Genomic DNA, 6,285 nt, shown 5'->3' on the forward strand with positions numbered 1-6,285 from the left:
CCCCCCCCCCCCCCCCCCCCCCCCCCCCCTTCCCAACTCTATGTTCATAAGAATGGCGGAGCAGCAGGGAATACAATAACTGATGATTTTTTTGGTGCACGGATGTAAGCAGAACCAGTGAGGACCTGCCTTGTTCCGTAGCCTCACGTTGAGCCTAACGTTGCTGGTTTATATTGTAGTCGGTTTTACATGTTTGTTTGTGAGTTTTCAGCTTGTCTAGATACAATACTGCACGTGTAATTTCTCTGTCAAACTAATGTGTGATTGCCATGGCAACACGTTATTCAAGTATGCACGTAGAAAAACTCCCCTTAAAACAGCAGGCTGCCTTAGCGGTTACTCTTCTGTCTCCCTTTAAAACCAATGGTTCCTCACAGTCATTCAGCCAGACAGTAAGAAGCATAACTCTGCACTCTGAACACAGACAATGAATGGTATCTTAATCTTTATTTTTTAGACAAAACCACCTACAGCCATCGATGATGCATTGTGTATCGCTCGAAGCCTTACTGCGAAGCGAGGTGCATAAAGATGACTGTTAGAATACAATGCCATGGGTGCAAAATGGACAGTTTTAAACTTCTCTTACTTAGATCAGTTTGTGTTATACCAAACGTTTAATGTGTGTTTTAATCCTCTTGCTATTTATGAGTTGTTTTCTTAAGTTAATTTTCCCTTCGGCAGTAGAGCAGACAGTTTATATCTTCTGACGTCGACAAACCTTTTGACTTTTCCCAGTTTTTACACGAGAAACTGACCAGTTTAGTTGTCAAGAACTCCTTCGGTGCAATAAGGTGTTAATGAAGAGGAAGCAGGTTCAGTGCTGAATGTTTTCAATGAGTATTCGCACAGTCAAATTGTTGAGTGAGTTTTGGCAAGTGACAATGACCCTTGGGTTCAGGAATGCACGGTATTTGACAAGTAGGACTGCTGCTGCAGGCGTGAGGATCAGCTGTGAGGTCTGATGGGGTTTGGAGATGGATAACGAAGTGCCTGATATCGTTGGAGAGGGAACTGTTGGTTGGATGAAAGGTTTTTAATTGCATGTAGGTTTGGGTGCCTCTGTTAATACATTTAATGAAACGCTTTCAGAATCCCAGAGGCTGAGAGGCTGGACTGTTGATCTCAATGCATGTCACAGGTTTGCGTGTCATTATTAATAGTTTTCTCATGATAAGGAAATAATTACTGGCATATAGACAAAACAGGCTTTGTTTTCTTGTGATCACAAAATATTCTGTGATCAGAGTTGGAATGCGCTTTGGTGAAAATCGTTCAAATGTTTCATGGTTTCACCAAAACACAAAGCTTACAATGGTTATTATAATAATAATAATAATAATAATAATAATAATACCTTTTTCTCCCGTTATGATGATCTTAAAAAATTCTTAAAGTTCTTATCAGTAAAGGAAATGCACATCATCATATTTACCCAAGTTCTAGTTTTCAAATGCAATTTTAATTAAATACTCTTAGCATTTAAGTTCTCGACTTTTTCACTTGTCGCCCACATCTCTGATTTGATCAAATAGACACAATGAAGAGAAACAAAATGGCAGTTTAATCGGGCTAAGACGTTTTGATAAAAATTTATAACATTACAAAATATTCTATAGGTCACAACCTTGTTTTTCTCATCCCTAAAGAATTATCACGATAAAATCTTATTACATAATCTGAACACACTTTAAGACCATTTTAATATGGTACGCCTGTACAGTTGTACTTTACCATCCAATACATTTGTTCTGCCTTAAGTCTACTTTTATGTTGTCCATAATTATTTAATTAATACGTTTTTTGTTGACGCTGTCTCAGAGGCGTCAGGTAAATTATGTAATTGAATATTGAGGAAATAGGTTACGATTGTGTGGAAGAAACAACTATGAATGTAATGCAGCAACACCGCCATCACTAACTATGACCTCAATAATAAACATAACATAATTACATTTAAGTTACACATTTCTGATGTCAACAAAAACTAAACGATGATAAACTTAGTAAAGATAGATACATAGCAGAGCTGTAGTCTTATACTATATTGTACATAATTAAGTTGCCACAAAGTTTAAAGTCAAATTTTTCCTGCATGGTTTTTTAATAATAATTCGTTATGTCATGATGTCGACAGACAAAGCTTGTTATGTTAAGATCACAGAGAGAAACAAAAATCTGAATAATCCCACTGGTTGCTTCTCTGGCCTTCAGATGCAGGTGTTTCTTCCAGTCAGTGACTTTCTACTGATAAGACTCACTGCCAGCTGAAGGCTTCAGATTCAGATTTCAGAGTCACAATTTACCACCTACAGTAGCTTTGTGGGGCTGGGGTTCTCTGGACCTGGTTTCAGTACTTCAACAGTTCTGAGTAGGGCTGCTACTAATGAGTATTTTCACCATCAATTAATCATTTTGCCTATGAAATGTTATAATTTCCCACAGCCCCACAAGATGCATCCGATGCCTTGTTATGACCGACAGTCTAAAACTTCAAAGATAAACCGTTTACTATCACATATATGACAAAGAAAAACATGACTTTATCAGAATGTTTGGCTTTTTATTTTTGCTTGAAAACTGACTTAACAGATTTATCGATGATCGAGATGGTTGCAGATTGTTTTTCTGTTCATCGATTTAGTGTCTGATCATTGCAGCTCTAGATTTTATTTTTTAGCATTCTACTTTGTAGAAAACAGTGTCATTATGCAGTAAGGAACAGATTTTGTGCTACATTTGGACACACTTGTGACTTTTCGATCCCATATAATATATAAAAGGACATCTACTAGCTAGAATCCAAGATTATGAAGTTTGTCGATATTTTTCATGCCTTTAATGGGTCATTAATGCCAGAATATTTTTAGTTTTTCATTGCCCAGCTGTTGAGGGTGGTCTGTCATGGCCTTGCAGTATAGTCAATACAGACGAAGCCTTCAGGTTTCATCACTTGGACCAAACCAACGTGCCTGGTGGGGGGGTGGAACAGCATCGCACTGATGTGCTCTTTACTGCTAACTGTGCTAGCCACATTTCACCACAACCAAACTTAAGCTGCTATAAGAAAACGCATGTATTTAATAACTCATCAGATACATATAGACTATATATTATTACAGAGAGATTATGAGGATAACGGTATTTTACTGCACTTAAAGAGATGCATGTGTTTTCTGGTTAAACAGACAGGATTCTTGTTTGAAGTCGCCTAAACATTTTAATTTTAAGAATATCGGAACAGTTTGTCCCCCTTTGTTTGTTTCTTAATGTCAGACATTACCAGCATTTGATTTTACTTGAAGAAAATTAGTTGTGGGCATGTTTAACATTGTTGGCTAGTGTTCTGCTTGTTTTTGAAAGTCTATATGGAGCCTAATCCCCTTTTACCGCCACATACAGTTAATCCACCTCTAGAGCCTGTTTGCAGGGCTTTGTGCCCTACAGTCCTGTACATCAGATGCCTTTTGTCTTCAAAAAAGAAACATTTTTAAGTATGAATTGAGATATTTATATGTAGAGATATTAATGTAATGCATACACCACTTATTTTTTCTAACAAAGTCCTATTTCAAGCAGAAGCTGTATCGAAATATGGCGTTTAATAATCCTAGTGGTCTGTGATCATTTTTCCAAATTTGTTAATGCAATAGGTTTACTTGTGTGAAAAGCAAAACTGATGTTTGGTGGGTCGACCTGCTTTGTGGAGACTGTGGGGGTTGTTGGGTCACGCAAGTGATTGGATGAACCATCAACCCTCCTCTGTGAAGACGACCTGTGAAGACCTCCCTCTGCTGTTATTTTATCATCTCGAAAGCTCATCATAGAAGTGAACTTTGAATTTGATCATGTTTAAGACATTTGTCTATTGCTCGTGTTGCAAACTATCTTGCACAATCATTACGGGAGGAGGGTTGAAAGTTCATCCTCGGACCGATTTTGTCCGTTAACAGACTGTGCCTTTCTTGATGGTGCTGAAAAAAAACAAGTAAATCAAAGAAATCTTAACTAGCAGAATGGGCGCAGAGGCCTGAGTCTACATTGATAAGTATATATTGATACATGACAATACTGTATTTGTTTTCTGTCTGTGTGTGTGTGTGTGTGTGTGTGTGTGTGTGTGTGTGTGTGTGTGTGTGTGTGTGTGTGTGTGTGTGTGTGTGGAGACCTCTGACATATGCCAAGAAACACAAGATATGCAGAACTGATCAGTGTGGAGCTGACAGGACCAAAAGACCTGTGGGGATCAGATTAGTTAACGGGCACTCTCAAGCACAACCTAAAAACTAACATTTCTAAATAATAAAAATAAATAGGGGAACACTCATGGCTCTGTAGGTAATGAGTAGCTCAGTTTAGACGTAATGTAGCATTATTTATTTCTCTTCATTTCTACAGGGACATGATGCCTCCCTTTACTGCCTGTAAACACGTATTTTCTTCCTTTTTAATGTATGTTTATTCTTGAATGGACAGCAATAATGAAGCAATTGTAACGTTTCGGTGCAATCACTTTGTCTGGCCTCCCCTTAGTGTATGCATGCATGTCTCTATCTGACCCCCTTTTTAATTTTTTCTTTTATCTGCTAATGTGAAATGTAGACGTTTACAGACGTGCGATAGTTCTTCGGTTGAGTTGTTACTCCACGAGTGCCCGTTTCCCGTGTTAAGGGATTCCCCACAACAATAAATCTCTAAACCTCTGTGGGTGGCTGCATATCATACTCAAAAAGAAAACAATGTTTTGGGTTTCACAGTATATTAATGTGCTTCTTTTTTGCCTGATTTATTAAATGGTGTCACTTTTAGAAGTAAAACTGTATGTCAAGCCTTTTTTTTTTTTTTTTTTTTTTGTCTTAACACTCATCTGATCCTGGTCCTAAGTTGAGCCTTTTTATTTGGTTGTCATATTTAATTTTTTTGAATAAATACTCTATGTATGAAACTGGTGTTTGTTTTGATATTTTGACATCAGCAAGATGTTTCATCCTAAAAAGACAATCACTGATGAACGTGTGCTTGTTGTCTGCACTGTGTGCACAATCCTTAAAAATTAATTAATAATGACCCACATATCGGGTATCGCTGCCTCAAGGTGTTTATTCAACTCCACACCAGGTGGATTCTGGGAAGATCACACATAACCTTATGTAACGAACCATCTGTTGTGTGGTTAAGTTGTACCAATTCTTCTATACAAATCTTACATCCTTATTTCATTCCAGATGGGATTTTGTTACACAAAGTTCAAGAATTTCTTACTTTCTTGACAGGTACAGATTATTGGTAAAATGGAGATAACGCTCTGCCAACAGCTCAAATGAAAAAAGTGTAATCTTGTTTAAGTTTCATCCTTGCTTATAATTTTCAAGAAAAGACACAAAGTTCCCAATGACTAGCCTAATAATTTACCACATTGCAACTGTTGCAGGTAAAGATGTATATCTTCTCCTTCAAATAGCTGACAAACCAAACTGGTATAAATAATCTTCTTCTTAAACACGTCCCATAGGCTTTCAAATTAAATTCAGTGATTTAAATTGATCAATTCAGAATTTATAACTTTGATAATACAGAAATGAACACAAATCAGCCTTCAGTAGGTTATGGGGTTAAAGGAAACGTTATTCTCTATAAATTTAGTTTCTTATTGTCAACAAATCCCATCAAACGACCAAAACGACAATGTCTTAGTCTATCAATACTTTCCAACTCCCCTACCCTGTCTGTGGCACTCTGACTGCTTCACACTGAAAAGTACATTTAAAGAAATTATTTTATATACATTCCTTTAAAAAAAGATTAAATTTCCTTGGGCTGACTGGGCGCTGTAGCGTTAAACATATGCTACTCAAATAGGAGTAAATTGCAGATATGGTGGGGACTATTCTTTTGGGATTGACTTAAATAAACTACAATGCCTGTTCATGGTAATGAAGGATCATATCACCTGTTATGATGTTCGCTTTAAATTACACTAATGGAAGATTTTACTCAAATCTTTAAAAAATGGGAAATAAATATAGATGTACGGCCTTCATAAGTTACTAATAAGAAGTGGGACAACCTTACCTCTGCAGAGCTTGAAAAAGCAGACTCTCCATCACTGTGACTCAGACAGCATGCTTTGCCTCCTGGAATGTGTACTAAAGATCGTGTGCGATAACAATTACTTGGAAATACAAAAAAAGTGTACAGATTTTTAGCACTAAATTGAAATTGGCCCTTTACAGAAACCTTCCTCAGAAATAACAGTCACATATCAGGATAACGGGCAGGAACCAT

This window comes from Etheostoma cragini, chromosome 14 (genome assembly GCF_013103735.1).
Source record: "Etheostoma cragini isolate CJK2018 chromosome 14, CSU_Ecrag_1.0, whole genome shotgun sequence".
NCBI lineage: Eukaryota > Metazoa > Chordata > Actinopteri > Perciformes > Percidae > Etheostoma > Etheostoma cragini.